Source organism: Pistacia vera, unplaced genomic scaffold, assembly GCF_008641045.1.
Source record: "Pistacia vera cultivar Batoury unplaced genomic scaffold, PisVer_v2 Contig590, whole genome shotgun sequence".
Classification (NCBI taxonomy): domain Eukaryota; kingdom Viridiplantae; phylum Streptophyta; class Magnoliopsida; order Sapindales; family Anacardiaceae; genus Pistacia; species Pistacia vera.
The window spans coordinates 469,383-486,626 of record NW_022196435.1 but is presented as its reverse complement, the minus strand read 5'-3'; the positions used below and the strand labels follow the sequence as shown (position 1 = coordinate 486,626).

The 17,244-nt window shown below is 37.3% G+C and overlaps 1 non-coding gene across 1 annotated transcript; it reads left to right on the top strand.

The window, feature by feature from the left end:
- The first annotated feature begins 7,118 nt into the window (after nt 1–7,118).
- On the top strand, nt 7,119–7,225 carry LOC116109917. Its single transcript, XR_004124811.1, has one exon. It is a non-coding gene; the product is annotated as a small nucleolar RNA R71 (small nucleolar RNA).
- The last annotated feature ends 10,019 nt before the right edge of the window (nt 7,226–17,244 follow it).

Below are 17,244 nucleotides of genomic sequence, written 5' to 3'. Positions count from 1 at the left end.
GCCGCGGCGACGTTGGTTCTGTGTTGCGTGTCGGTTCTGGAGTGTTTCGCACAGGCGACAGGAAGTTCTTCGCGCGGCAACAGGACGGCAGAAAAGTTCCTTGAGTCTCCTAGAAATTCTTCATAGGGGTAAAATGACCATTCTACCCCTAATTCAGAAAGTGGGAGTAAAATTAAGAAATTTCATGGAGAATATGTAATGGGGGTGAGTTTGTAAAGAGTTAAAGATAAAGGTGGAATTTTCAAGAAAGAGTAAGGGCAAACATGGAAAGAGTGTATATTATATGAGCTAATAAGTTGAGTTTCTACACCCATTCATTGCACCCATTTCCACCGCCTCTTCATCTCCCATTTTCTCTCAATTCCTCACTCAATATTCCAAGGGATTTTGAGAGTTTTGAGTTGGAATTTGACAAAGAATGATCCTAGCAAGAAGAGGTAAGAATCCCTACTTTAGAATAGTTTTTTCTTGTAAGGGTTAAGTTCTTACTAAGTTTATGTTTAGGAATAAGGGAAAGCTATGGTCCAACAAAGTAGAGAGCTTTAGTGGAGACTACTCAAGTAGGAGGTAAGTAAATCCTACCAACTTGAGTTTTGATAAGTTTTTGAGTAGAGATTTAGAGATTGAGTAGAGATGTATGCTTGTATAAGTATGTTATGTTGTTGAGAATTGAGTTGAGATGAATATGTATTATGAGAAGTGTTTTTGATGTGTGATGAGAAATGGAATTTGAGATGAAGTTTGAGAGATGTTGTGTAAACCTTTTTGGAAGTGCTTTTCTTGACAGGGATTATGGTTATATGAGGGAGTTTTCTCCCATTTTGGATGGCTAGAGAATGAAGTATAGTAGTAATTTTAGTAGAGTGTTTTTATGCACATGAGTTGTTTGATGAAATGCCTAAGTGAGAATCTGCCCTGTCACTGTCGTGACTTTCTAAGTGATTTCTTGGCATCTTACAACTTGAACTGGGCTGAGACCAAAACATCAAAGTTGTAGCCTTGTTTCTAAGCTTTAAAACGAGACCAAAACCTTAGCAATCCGAGGTGTATAACTCAAGTTATGGCCTTTTTAGGGTGACCTGTGCAGAATGACGATTTTAGAGTAATATTGCATTTGGCATTTCATAAGTGCATTAATGAGTATGAACCATCCATATGAATTACTTATGCATTGAGAAGTAGTTTGAGAAAGAATAGAGAATGTTGAGTATGAGCTACCTTATGAGTACTAGCTTAAGAGTAGAGAATTTTGAGTACAAGCTATACTATGAGTAATAGTTTGAGTGAGAAAGAGTAAAGAATGTTGAGAATAGCAACTCTTAAGAGTAAAGATAATGAGAACACTTTGATAGTAAAGAGAAACAGATATTGAGAACTCGAAGAGAGAAAAGTGCTACAGAAGAGAATAGAGTAAGTTGTGCGATGGGGAACCTGTGAGTGATGAGTAGAGTCATGAGAGTGGGTGCTTTGTGATCCCCAGCCGTGCCTCCGTGACCGTCACGTAGAGTGGAACATGAGGTTCCAGCCGTGCCTCCGGTAAGAAGGGGTCGTGACATTTGAGAGAGATAGAGAGAAAGCATGTACACTCACATGGCCAAAGGTTCCGAATCCATGCATGACTAAATCTGATCAGTAGAGGAATGAGCGGAAGTCATGTAGAGTGGTAGCGCCCAGCCGTGCCTCCAGTCAGATGAGGTCGTGACATTCCAATGAGTAAGAATGAGAAAGAACAGAAATAGAAAGAACAGAGATGAGAAAAGCTAAGAGTTACGCTATATTATGAGTACTAGCTTGAGAAAGAGATGAGCAAACATGAGAAAGAATAAGAGAGAGATAAGAGCATAGACTAGGTTGTGCTATGGGGAACCTGTGAGTAATGGGTAGAGTATTCCTGCATGTACGCCGCATTGAGAGAGCAGCATGAGTATGAGATTGAGAAATGGTGTAGCCCGTGAGAGTGCATGCGGATGAGGGCTATACCCGAGTACCCGAGAGAGAGATTATACACTCACGTGACCAAGGGTTCCGAATCCATGCATAACCAAGTACGATCGGCTAGGATGAGGAAAAGTCACATAGAGCGGGAGTGAGTCCTGGCCGTGTCTCCGGTAAGATGAGGCCATGACTACTAAAGAGGGTTAACAGAAAAGAATTATGAGAAAGAGAAACAGAAATGAGAATGAGATAAATAGAAAGAATTAAAGAATGAGAAAGCTTGAGAAAGAATGAGATAGAAAGAGAGAGAGAGTATGAGAAAGAATGCGGAAGTTTGAGCTAATAAGAATAGAGAGTAGAAGAAAGAAACATGTAGTTCTTTTGTATTAATTGCATGTAGAGCTTATACAGGCAAGAACCATGATTTTTCCTTCATGATGAGTATGTTGAGAATAAGAGAGAACCATGATTTTCCTTCATGGTGAGTAAGAGTAAGAGAAAAAGAACAGAGAGAAAGAAAGAAAGAAAGAAAAAAAAAGAGCAGAGCAGAGTTAAAGGAGAATAACAGTATTAGAAAGAAAGAGGAAGACAGTGAGAAATAGAAATAGAAGAACAGTAGAGTGAGAAAAGTACCAAAGAGTGAGTTGCGGGGACATGTAGTAGAGGTTTTACTTACTGAGCATCGTTGTGCTCACCCCATTGTTCTTCTCTGTTTTGCAGGAAATAGGAGCAGCAGTCGGATGAACGTCGAGGAGCGAAGAGTTTTGGCACCACTGTCCACCAGCTATGATATTTTGTATTAATTAGAAAGTTTTTAAATACATAGTCTTTTGTAATTGTAATGAATTATATTTTATGAGTAAAGAAAAATTTGAGCCCACTATTTTCCATACGCTACGTGTAACTATAATCTACATAGTATGTATTATAAGAATAGTACTAAAGAGGAGGTGTTACACACCCCTTCTTATACACCCCAACACAATGGAGTGTCAGAAAGAAGGAATAAGACCTTACTTGACATGGTTAGGTCCATGATGAGTTTTAGTGATTTACTTGCATCGTTCTGGGGTTATGCCCTAGAGACCACGACTCACGTTTTGAACCATTTGCTGTCAAAGTCTGTAGATAAGACTCCATATGAGCTATGGAGTGGGTGAAAGCCCAACTTGTCTTATCTAAGGATTTGGGGTTGCGAAGCTTATGTTAAGAAATTGACTTCAAACAAGCTGGACCCAAAATGCTATAAATGTATATTTGTGGGGTATCCAAATGAGACCAAAGGATACTACTTTTACCACCCAGAAGAGCGCAAAATTTTTGTTGCTCATTTTGGTGTCTTCCTAAAAAAGGAATTTTTTCTAAGAAGTATTAGTAGGAGAAAAGTAGAACTCGATAAAGTTCTAGAACCATAAGATATACTAGACGAAGGACGGGATGATGTGCCACTGAAGGTGGTTGAACATCATGAGGAGGTTACTCCACAACTTGTGGATCAAAGTGAACCACCTTAGGTAGCACAGGAGCTACGTAGATTTGGGAGAGTGTGCCATGAGCCTGAGAGATACGATTATCTCGTGACTCAACATGGTGACGTACTAGTTTACCAAGAAGATGAGCCCAGAACCTATGAGGACACTATATCAGATCCAGATTCCATTAAATGGCTTAAGGCCTTGAAATCTGAGATGGACTCCATGTACCATAACCAAGTGTGGTCTCTGGTGGAACCACCTGAAGGGGTAAAACACATAGGGTGTAAATGGGTCTTCAAGAAGAAGACTGACATGGATGGCAAGGTGCATACTTATAAGGCACGACTGGTTGCCAAAGGTTTCAAACAAACTCATCGTATTGACTATGAAGAAAGCTTTTCACTGGTTGCCATGATTAAATCCATCCAGATTATGCTTGCGATTACTACATATCATGACTATGAGATTTGGAAAATGGATGTCAAAACAGCTTTCCTGAACGGAAACCTTGAAAAGGATGTGTATATGACACAACCCGATGGTTTCGTTCTTGATGGGCAAGCTGATAGAGTATGCAAGTTGTAGAGATCCATATATGGACTCAAGTAAGCTTCAAGGAGTTGGAACATTCATTTTGATAAATTCGTAAAAGAATTCAACTTTATCAAGAACAAAGATGAGCCCTGTGTTTACAAGGAAGTGAGTGGGAAGGCAGTAGTATTCCTAGTGTTGTATGTCGATGACATACTTCTTATCAAGAATGATATACCGAACTTGTAGTTGGTAAAGACATAGTTATCCAAGAGCTTCTCCATGAAGGACTTAGGGGAAGCAGCCTATATCCTTGGTATAAAGATCTATCGTGATAGATCGCGTAAGTTGCTTGGCCTAAGTCAGAGTGCATATATTGACAAGGTATTGAAAAGATTCAGTATAGAAGAATCCAAGAAGGGATTTCTTCCTATGTCACATGGTGTTTATCTCTCTAAGGAATTGTGTCCTAGAACACAAGATGAGAGAGATAGGATGAAGAGGATCCCATATGCATCAGCAATCGGATCCATCATGTATGCCATGCTATGCACTCGGATTGATGTCTCATGTGCTTTAAGCACTTGTAGTAGATATCAATCGGATCCAGGTGAGCATCACTGGATGGCTGTCAAGAATATTCACCTGAAGAGGACTAAGGATATGTTCTTGGTTTATGGAGGGGAAGATGAGCTCACTGTAAAAGGATACAGTGATGCTAGTTTCCAAACAGACAAAGATGATAATCGATCACAATTAGGGTTTGTATTTTGTCTCAATGGCGGTGTAGTGAGCTGGAAGAGCTCCAAGCAAATCACTATAGTAGACTCTACAATGGAAGCTGAGCGTATTGCATTGTCAGATGCAGCCAAGGAGGCAGTCTGGATTAAGAAGTTTGCTACTGAACTTGGTGTGATTCCCACGATTGTTGATCCTATAGATCTCTTATGACAACAATGGAGCAATTGCTCAAGCTAGGAAACCACGGTCTCATTAGAAGTCTAGACACATACTCAGACGATTCCATCTCATCAAAGAGATAGTTGAGAGGAAAGATGTGCAGATCAATAAAGTGCATACTGATGACAATCTCGTAGATCCACTGACAAAGCCTCTGTTGCAACAAAAGCATGAAAGGCACTTGCGATCATTTGGTATTAAATACATGAATGATTGGCTATAGTGCAAGTGGGAGATTGTTAGAGTAGATGCCCTAGAGCCAATCAATTATTGTAGTATTGACTTTTTGTAATAATGTTCATTAATCAATAAAAAACATTTTATTCTATATCGCGTAAATCATTATTATTGCAATATGTATTGATATAAGTCCTTAGAATGGTAGAAATGTGACAAGGGTATCAAGTGTTTCAAATCTTGATAGTGAGAACCCTATGATCACATATGGTGTCCATTCTAGAAACGTCCGTAGCCCCAATATTATTCTAAAGTAAGGGCACAAATAATACGGTAAGGCTATCATAGTGTTGAACGACCTGTCGAAAGGCAGTGACTGATCCCACTTGTCAAGGTTGTTTGGTGACAACTTGGTGCAATACATAGGTGCTTGTAGGTGAATACACCGCATCAAGTTCACTGGACTGACCCACTAGAGGATTCCATATGGATGGTAACCCCAGTGTCTATGGAACAAATCCTCTAACGAATGGTGGTGCATGTGATACTTACACTTGAGATCACCAGAGCGTCTTGTACACCGATTGGTGCAATTTGACACTAGCCTAATGTAGTTATATTCAGAGCTGTCAATACGGTAGTGATTAGCTGTATCAAGGAGTGTATCAAGACTATGGTGGATAGATAGAGGATTCATCACTCCCGGGTACAAGAAAAGTTATCTCACAGTGTAATTCAGTAAATGGCAATGACACTAAAACTGTGGCCACAGTGGGATTGCGTTGTTGCTCTACCCAGTTTATAATACAGGTCATTGGTCCAGTAACTGAATACATAATATCGAGAGTAACCAAATGTTAACATTATTTCTATGCCTTCATCTCGTCGAGATAACGTATGATGAAAGGATCGAATTGTACGGTAACCATATCATTGACAGGTAGCTACTTTGCTGAATCCGAATCTATCGGGTGGCCATGATGCCTTGTTAAGGGCCAATCTTTGACTGTGTATTAGTGAGACGATTAATTGGTGTTAATTGCGATACTATACACTACCGGTATGATAAAGAGCCTATGAGTCACACACATAGAAGATAATTTAAGAGCCAGAATGAAAGAAGGGCGTTTTCATCTTTTTGAGCGAAAGGGTATTTTGGTAATTTCACAGTACAATTAAATTTTTTGAGGCCGTAGCCTTTATTTAATTTGTTAGAAAAATTAAATAAGTGAAATTACGCTTAAATATGTGTTCGCATATATTTAAATAAATTATCATTATTGTTAAATGTTAATATATATATTAAATATATATTAATTGATTTTAATTGAGATAATGATAAATTAAAATAAATATCTAAATGGGAGTGTTTGAAAAAAATGGGTGTTTGGGTTGGAGCCCAAGTCTATTCCATATGGGAATAGGGCAATTAAACTTTACTATAAAAGAAAAAGGTTAATTGAAAAAGTGTAGAGATTTTCATTTCACTCATTCATTGAAAAAGAGAAAAACCTCTAGCCCCTTAAACAGTCTCCCACGTCAGAATGGTTTTTGCCTAAAATCAAATTTCTTTGATTTTTCTTCTTTGTTCTTAAGGCTAAAGAGGATCTAGCAAATCCCTTTTTAGTTCCTTGCGATTGTCTTCGTGTGGACTACTTTGGTTCAACCCTACACTTGGGTCAGTAGCAAAATACATTTAGAGATAACTTGGAGGAGCCTCCAAACGTGCGTATGATTTCTTAAACTCTATATTAGTTTTCTGCAGATTCTTATTTTGATATAAACTATAAATTTGTGCCCTGATCTTGGTTCTATGGAACGATCCGTATTGTTAAAAGTTTTTGTTTTCGCTGTGTAAATGGATCACTTCCTAACATTTCATTAGTTCTCTGATAGTTGTTACTTGTCAGGACTTCAAGTAACTCATATGCTTCTTTAAGTGTCTTGTTTTGCAATGCTTTTCCACTTGCTGCATCCACCATTGTTTGCACATTTGTTAGCAACCCATTATAGAAAGTTTGGACTTGCATCCAAACAGGCAAACCATAGTGTGGACACTTTCTCAACAGTTCCTTATATCTCTCCCATGCTTCATAAAGTCATTCATTTTCTTCCTAGATAAATGATGTGATATCATTTCTCATCTTTGTAGATTTCGCTAGAGGGAAGTATTTAGTCAAGACCTTTTGTGCCAATTCATTCCAAGTTGTGATTGTTCCTGGTGGTAATGCCATTAACCATCCGTTTGCTTTATCCCTTAATGAAAAAGGAAATAATCTTAATCTAATGGCGTCGTCTGACACTCCATTTGATTTGAAAGTATCGCGGATCTCTAAGAAGTTTGCAATGTGTGAATTTGGGTCTTCCTTCAGATCTCCCCTAAATTGTACTGACTATTGTATCATTTGGATGATTGCCGGCTTTATTTCAAAATTGTTGGCTTGCACCGGTGGTCTAGTGATACTTGGACCGCTACCATCAACGGAGGGAACTGAGAATTCCCTCAAAGTTTTGGTTTCAGCCATCTCAATCACTATCGCTTCTCATTCTCTTCTCTCTCAGTTAAGTCTTCCTGCGGTTCTTTCAATCTCTGGATCAATAGGAACCACTGGATGATGTCTAGCTCTTCGCATAAACTACACAAAAAGAAAGAGAGTGTGAGATCACAACCGAACAGAAAAGAAACACTAGAATTAAACTAGAAAACAATTAAAACTAAAATTAAACTTCAATCTAGCTAAAACCAAAAAAAACTTAATATTAACAAAAATCAATCCGCAGCAACGGCGCCAAAAACTTGATGCGTATTTTCATAAAGATGAAATGTGTAGCAAGTGCACTAGTTGCAACAAGTAATAGAATGATGAGTAGAGTATCGTTCCCACGAGGATTACATGTCAAGTACTAATTTTCCTAATTTGTATCAAGTTGGAGCAAATGAAAAATGGTTGGATTTGCGGCAGACAATTAAGCTGAAATTAAAACAAAACTCAAAACGTAATTTAAAATTAAACTAATGAAAGCAATATCAATTCAAGAAAAATATCGATTAAGACAAAGCGGTTAGGGTTTTGACTTCACTAGGATTTATGAATAATCTAAAATTTCTGTTGCTTCAAGTTCACATGCAAGGATTATAAATCGGACACCCTAACCTGTAAAACATGCCTTCTTAGGCTATGTTTTCCTACTTATCCTTATTAAACTTCCGCACCCAACAGAATGAAGGTTAATAGTTCTAAGTCCGTTAAGCTAAGTGGAATCCTAAATTGATTTCATGGATCTTCGAACCTATCTCTAGCGTTCAATCAATCAATGGTATTTACTCTAAGAGGCTAATGCATGATTCACTTCTCAGTCTCATCATGCTCAACAATTAAATTTCAATTAGAACAAGAATAAATACATAATCCAAGCAATAGAATATGAAAGCAACATCAATTTATTGATTAGACATTAAAATCCCAATTACATCAAAACCCTAACCCAAAAGTGAGTTAGTTCATACTAAAATTAAAGCAAATCAAAATAAAATATGTAAACATAGAGTTCAACATGATGGAATAACGAAAAGAGAGTGAATCTTCCCTATTTGATGAACCCAAAGGCTTCAAATCTCCAATTTCTCTCTTTTTTCTCCAAACAGTGTCGAACTCCTTTCAAAATAACTAAGCTCTCTCAAATAGTCAACCCCTAACCCTAAGACTAATCCCATACAATTAAAACGCGTAGTTTTAATAAACTGTAAATTGCAGTTTTTGTCGTGGCATCGAGTTGGATTTTATTTCACTATCTGAGCCGAAAGTTTCTCGCCACCGCGAACTTTTCTAAACTATTCTGAGTTTACGAAACTGCCCTCCGCTTGCTTCTTTGCTTGAATCTTCAATCTTTGTGATCTCCAATAGAAGCAAGCTTCATAGTGCTTTGAATCTATATCAGAACTTTCCCGATTCCTGGAATTCGCTTGATTATGGGTCCAAAAACTCAATTCTGCTTAGTGTTTGCTTTAACTGCATGTTTTGGCCTGAAATATAAAATATATGAAATTAAGTTGCAATTCAGGCAAAAACTTAAGAAAAAGTATCCAAAATCCAGCCAAAAAGCATAGATAAAACAGTATAATCATAGGATTATCAGGAGCCAACTACAAACAAGACTTGTGAGCTCTAAGACCTATAGTTGTTTCGCATGAGTTTTTCATTGATTACTTGCAAGCAAGAAGCAAGTGCAGATTATATTGACTTAGTAATTCTCTTAACATCTCCTCAGTGTTGTTTGGCGATGGAGAATAGCCAAGAATTTTACCCATTGACATCAATCAAAGCTCTGATACCATGTGAGAAAGAAATAGAAACAGAAACAGAGAATTCAAGAGAACTTCTAAAAAAACAAGAAATTTGTTGAGCCCTTATATGTTTTGATGTGCCAAAACTAACTAAAGAGTTGATTGGTTCTCTAACAAACATGCTAAGGTATGACAAGAAGTCGTAACAAAAAAAAAAATAATAAATGCAATTTTCCTAGTTGGTATGACCGTAGAAGACAAAAGAAATGACTATTCCTTGTATCACAAAGTTATATAGATGCACGTTCCTCTCAACAAGTCAACATTCCACATGATCATGCATACTTTTGCCCAAAATGGAGTGAAGTCACTCATAATAGCATGACCAAGCAGCACATCCGTTCCATCCATGTAAGAAGTCAAAGTACCCAGAATTCAAACATTTCACGCCTTTAACAAATCTTGGAAGACAAGCCTTGAAGATCAAGTTAAAGTTCAAGTATCTAAAATGGAACAACCGTTCCTCATGGTGGGATGATCGTTCACACTGAAATATCATTCTTGGCAGAACATCATCGTTCTAGGCATGCTTTGTGAATTCTTATGAATTTGTAAGGTGCCAATGGACCGACCGCTTCCTGTGATGGAATGACCATTCATGATATTGGTATGATCATTCATAATGGTGGAACGATCATATCGGAAGCCATAAAGCTATATGAAATGAACGTTGGTCTCAGGAATGTCTGTTCGTGATGGTGGAACGCCCGTTCCTCTGTATCTGTAGGCTTTTCATACCTGCATTAAATGCAAAAACGACTCTTTGCTTCTAAAGGAAGAGATGAGCAATAAATATGGCATTTTATTGCTAAGAAAGACAGAGAGAATATTAGAGATACAAAGTCTTATCAAATCATCACTCTCTTGTAGTCATTTGAAAACATTTGAAAGTATTGTTTTTGTTATGTGTTCAAGCCTAGTTTAAGAGGCAATCTTTCACATACTTTTATTCAAACATCTTGTAGGCCAAATCGTATATATCTAGAGGCGAATCCTAACCAAACTAGTGTATTCGGTGAAATCTGATTCTAGTGGAACTTTAAGGAGATTGCCTAGAAGAAGTGAATGAAGGAGGCTTATGGATAGAGCTTTGAACCACTATAAATCTTTGAGCATTTCTTCTCTCTCAACTCATTTACTATTCCTTGCATATTTACTTGAAGCATCATTATCATTTGCACTCATTCATTGCTTACATTTATAACTCTCTCTCATTTATTGCTCAACATTGCTTATCCTGATTGTTTAGCATCATTCTTATTTATTGTCTATCTTTGTTGGTGTTGTTTGTTCATAACTTGTTTGGTTGGTGAAAGTTTTTATTACACAACTATTTTTATAGTTTCCTGTTCAAAACCCCCCCCCCCCCCCCCCAACTTTTCTCCCTCTAGGAATATTTATCATATAGGGTGCGTTTAGTTCAAGAAATGTTTTATTGCTGAAAATGTAGGATTACTAGTGAGATAGATAACCTTGAAGATTACGGAGGAATGTTATATCAATATGTTTGGTTAGATTAATAGGTATAATTAATTAAGATGTTTTGTTGAGAAAAATAAAATATTATTGATAAAAGCTTTTACTGAATTGTCTTTCCTTTTTAATATCATTATATTATTATTATTATTATTATTATTATTTAAATAAATTACTTTTAACCCCTTATATTTGAGAATTTAGCTAAAACACCCAACAACAAAGTTTAAATTTTAACAAAATACCCCCAGCCACCCAAGATCACTGCCGACTGTTAGCGACAGTCACTGAAACGAAGCATGAGCAATGAGATTTGGACAATCGTGCATCATTTTGATTATTTCTAGCCAGACCGAAGGCCAAAAACAGCTAGGTCATAGTGGATCTGGCTGAAAATTGCCAGATCCACGCTAATCTAGCTGGAAACAGCCAGATTGAAGGCCAAAAATAGCCAGATTGTTGTGGATCTGGCCAAAAACGGTCACAAACTGCTAGATCTATTTTGGCCATTTTCTACTAGATCCATAGCAATCTGGCCATTTTCGGCCTTTGATATGGTCGAAAACAACCAGATCGGTGCACGGCTGGCCAAATTTCGCCGATTGTGCATCGATCAGACGACTATTGCCAAGGACCAGCTGTGGTGGCTGGCAGCCGGTGGTGATCTTTGGTAGCTGAGGGTATTTAGTTAACTTTTAAACTTTTTGTGGCTGGGATGTTTTAGCTAATTTCTCAAATGTAGAGGGTCTGGGTAATTTTTATTTGTTAGACATTTGAGGGCAAATTTGGTAAAAAAAGATTAACACCCCTTGACTAGATAATCTGATAACCCCCAAAATGACCAACAATATTCATTATTTGGAAAGAAACATTCCCATAATCTTATATTACTGTCAAACCAAACAAAGGAATGTCTGGCACCAAAGATAGATAACATGAGTTATCTCCCCATAGCCCTAACCAAACATAGCCATAGAGTTTTACAAAATTGATTCTCAATGTGTTATTTTGATTAAGTTCAATAGTTACAATACTCTTTTTATATGTGAGTAAAGAGTAAAGTAGACTAACAAGATAAACGGCTTACTGATGAACTACGAACTTTAACCAATTCTAACTACTTTAATAAAACGACATCGTTCATTAATATTACAAGTTGAATTGCATTTCTTTGATAACTAACAAACTGACCCTTTGACTTGGACATATCTACAATTTGACTGCGATTTTTAAATGACCATCCTTAATTTCATAATTACCTTGTTCTTATTTCCTTTCTCACCTAATTATTACGAATTAATCAACAAGGTATTGCTGCAACTTTAACTAAATCACAACTTCTATCACTTCAAGAAAAAATCTAGAATAGCATGCGAGTACTTCACCATTTATACCACAAATCAATGAAATTAAATCATTTTTAAAATTTATATTCTCTCATCTATTTAATTATATATTCTCCAATGGTGACACTGAATCATTTGTAATTATAACATAACAATGATAACAACTGTTATGCTATAATATGAAAAAGGGCCTAGAACAAACACACAAAATAATAAAAAAACAGTCACAAAAACACTAGAATTACTGTGGTTCACTTGCTCTAAATTTGAGCAAGCTATGTCCACGTTGAGCTTTGGAAATGGGGAGTTTGCTGCACTACTATTAATATTGAATCAACAATTTATAAACCTATTCAAGAACAAGCTCAAGATCCTCCTCTCATAGTCCTGAAATATAACCCGTAACCTGACTCTAGGGAGACTCTAACCCACGGAACTAGAACAAGAGTTGTCCCACTCTTTTCCAAATGATTAACACAAATCACCCAAGAATCACACAAATTACACTCAAATTTCATATCAGAATTGCAAACCCTAACAGCAAACACAAAAACAAAGGAGAATGCTTCGAAAGAGGACTTAGGATGTTCCTGAAATTTGTTGCCCTTTTATATCATTAACTTGAAGAAGGAATTCTAGCTGTTGGATTGGTGTTAAATCAACGATTAGGATCCAACTAAAAAAACTAACCCAAGCGGTGACATTTCACTAATCCTACAATATGATGATGTTTTTAGCATTCACTTCAACAATCTCCACATTGAATGCTAAAAACTCTTCTAGTGCAGCAAGCTCATGCTAGATCCCTCATAGCTCTTGCCCCCACTACTTATTTCACGAACAATAAGTCCAAGCAGTGCTTGAACTTGGCAGGGGAGACAATCTTTGTTCCCATGTCAGTTGGATTATCTTTAGTGGACACTTTCCTTAAGTCAATCACTCTTTGAGTGACTAAATCTCTAACAAAATGAAAGCAGACATCTACATGCTTTGTCCTCTTGTGATAAACTGGATTCTTGCTTAAATGGATTGCGCTTTGGCTATCAGAGTATATGATTAACTTTCCCTCTATCAAATTTGATTCAACCAATAAACCTTGCAGCCAAAAGGCTTCCTTGAACACATTGGCGATAGCAATATACTCAGCTTCAGTCGATGAGAGTGCCACTATAGGCTAAAGCTGAGACTTCTAACTTAAACAATTTCCATCGAGAGTGAAGTAATACAAAGTGGTAGACTTTCTCGTATCTTTGTCACCTACAAAATCCAAATCTACAAAGCCAATCAAGTCAAGTGAAGCATGCCTTTTACAAAACTCTAACCCAACATTCAAAGAACTATTAATATACCTCAATACCTACTTTAAGGTAGCCTAGTGTTCACTGCCAGGATTAGCCAAAAATCGGCTCAACAAGGAAATGGCAAATGACAAATTCGGTCTAGTCCTTATCATCGCATACATCATAGATCCAACTACATTAGCATAGGGGACATATTCCATTTTTATTAATTTTTCTTCAATTTTTGGGCATTGACCTTTATTTAATTCAAAGTGGTTTGCAAGGGGCATAGAAACCAGTTTGGAATCTGCCATTCCAAACTTGGACACCAGTTTACTACGATATGATTGTTGCCTAATTTTCAGCTCATATTTTTAGTTATATCCATTCCTAGAATTCTCTTGGCATTTCCTAAGTCTTTCATGTCAAATTCAGCCTTGAGTTTGCTCTTTAGCTCAAGTATCTTTGACTTGGACTTCCTAACTAGCAACATATCATCCACATACAGTAATAAATATATAGGCATATTCTTATTCAAAGTAAAGTAAAAACAACTATCATATCTAGTTCTAGTAAACCATATCTCAAAATGAAATTGTCAAACCTTTGTACCATTGCCTAGGGGACCATTCCAGCCCATCTAAAGATTTATACAAGAGGCAAACATGGTCAGGAACTCTATAGTCTACAAAGCCTATTGGTTGTCACATGTAAATTTCCTCTTCTAAATTTCCATGCAAGAAGGTAGTGGTCACATCCATTTGTTCTAACTCTAGGTTTTGATAGGCAACTATGGAGAGCATTAGTCTAATGGTCTTATACTTGACTACAGGGGGAAAAACTTCATTGAAGTCTATCCCCTTGCATTGGGTTTACCCCTTAGCAACTAACCTAGCTTTGTACCTACGTGGGTCAGTAGCTAAAACACCATCTTTTATCTTGAACAACCATTTACATTGGATCAGCTTCTGGTCCTTTGGTTTAGAGACCAAGGACTAGGTTTTGTTTACCTCAAGTGACCTCATTTCCTTTTCCATTGCTACCATCCACTTTTCCTTCTCCTTGGAACTCATAGCTTCCTCATATGATTCAGGTTTTGTCTTTTACACCTCTATTCCTACAAGTAAAGCAGTAAAATTAGTTCAACATACAAAAATCTAGTAGGAGGCCTTACTTCTCTCCTTATTCTGTCCATTGCAAGTTGATAATGCTCCAATTGATCATGTTGTGGTTTAGGTACATCTATTGTAGCTTCTTTATCTTTTGATTCAGGACTATTGGATCTTGGTTGAGCTTCTAAGACCTATTCATCTTCAGGTTCAGGTGGTTCAGCCTACAGATCCATAAGCTCCACCTCAAACGGTGTAGTCTCTGTGGAGTGGGTTGTACTTTTAGAGATAATGTGGTTGCCTGCATCATGGTTAGTAGCTTTGCAAGGGAAAACCCCTTCATCAAACACTACATCCCTACATATGATGATTTTTACCCCTGGTGACTCTCTATCCCAAAGTCTATATCCCTTCATCCCTTCTTGATACCCCAAGAACACACACTTTGTAGACCTAGGCTCTAACTTCCCTCTTACTATGTGTGCATAAACTGCACACCCAAACACTTTTAGGCGGCTTAGATCAAGCCTTCTCCCAGCCCACACCTCTTTGAGGCATTTAAAATTTATAGCTGTGGAGGGACTTCTGTTTATCAGGTAGGTTGTGGTGGCCAAGGCCTTTACCCAAAAAGTATTTGGCAATCATGAGGTAAATGAAAAGCATCTTACCATTTCTAAGAGGGTCCGATTCATCCTATCAGCAACCACATTTTGCTGAGGAGTTTTTCTTACTATTCTATGCCTTGAAATGCCTTGCTCACTGCAAAATCTATCAAATTTAGCATTGCATAACTCTAGACCATTGTCAGTTCTTAGGGTTTTCATTCTTTTGTCTAATTGATTTTCTACAATTAACTTCCACTTTATAAACTTGGACAAGGCTTGATCCTTAGTTCTTAGAGGGTAGACCCACACCTTTCTACTATAATCATCCATAATAGACATAAAATAGTTGTTCCCCCCATGGGACCTGACCTTTTCAAAGCCCCAGAGATCATAATGGAGATACTGTAGGCAGCTAGTTACTAGGTGTGTTCCCCTTAGGAAGCTAACCTTATGTTGCTTACCTAAAACACAATTCAAACAAAATTCTAAGGTTGAAACAAACTCTTTACCAAACATTCCATGGTTACTCAAAATGCTTAACCCTTTCTGGCTCATGTGGCCCAATCTAAGGTGCCATTTTTCAGTAACAGACAAGTTTGAGGAGACTAGGGCAGTATTGAAACAATCTGAACAGAAATCACCACATAGGATATATAACCCATTCCTTTTTTTCCCCTTTCAAAATCAAGTTTTGGTTCTTACACACATTTAGCCACCCATTTTCAGCCCTATAGCAACAACTACTTCATCTAAGTTCCTAATGAGATAAGGTTCCTCTTGAGTTCAAGGATAAACCTAACTTTAGTCAGTTTTATCAATTTTCCCCCACTAAGCCTGAGTGCTATACTACCTATGCCTTTTACTCTACAAGCATGGTTGTTCCCCATAAATACAGTCTCACTTTCATAATTTTCGAAGTCTTGAAACCATTCTCTATTTGGGCTCATATGGAATGAGCATCCTGATAATACCCACTCTTCAATACTATCTGATATAGACATTGTAAGGACCTCTGGTTCTTCTACTAAGCTTTCAGTGGAGGCAATATTACTCTCTGTATTTCTCTGTTTGTGTTTCTTAAGCCACTCGTAACTGTTCTTTTTCAGGTGACCAGTTTTGTTACAGAAAAAACATTTCCTAGATTCAAACTTTTATTTATTATTCCATTTACCCCTTTTCTTGCTGGACCCTTGACTAAATTGGTTTCCCTTAGCTAGTTGGCTAGTTTCTGGTGTGCCCCTAACAAATAGGTTACTGCCATTTCGTTTTTGCACTATCAATTCTAGTTTCCTAGCTTTAAGACCTGCTACTATTTGGTCAACACTAGGGATAGTACTAGAAACTGGAGAGCATTCTTGACTACTTGGTAGTCACAAGTTAATGAATTTAGTTATATCATGGCTAAACTGGTTTCCCCTAATTCTTGATCGGTTCCCTTTAAGATGAGAGTCATTTTCAGAAATTTGTCTAGGTTTTCCTCTATGGCCTTATTACTGTCCATTTTATAAGAAAATAGGGCATATTTGAGGAAAACTAAATTGGGAGCAGATTGAAGAGCATACAAAGATTCAAGCTTACATCACAACCCCGGGCGGTTTCGATTCCATCAACCTTCCTCAATACGTTGTCTGGTAGGTTCATCATGATCAGATTATAACCTTCTTCGTCAATCTCCTCCTTCTTCTTTAATTTCTTTTCAGGCCACTTCTTAGGATCCTTTTCCAGTACAAGGCCGACTTTATTGTGAGAAAGAAGGGCCTTCATCTTCTTCTTCCAACTTCCGAAGTCGATCTTCCCATCATATTGGTGATCTCCATTCGAGTGGTGATGTTTGTCATGATAGAGTATTTAGGTTTGTTTTTAGGAATTGATGGACTCAAGAACTCAAGATTGTTCTTGAATTTCAAGATTCGAACAGAATCTTAATTTTCTACCCTTGGTCTAATCGACCCTAATTTACTTGGATATAGGCTCTATGGACACTAATTAGATCAAGAAACCCTAT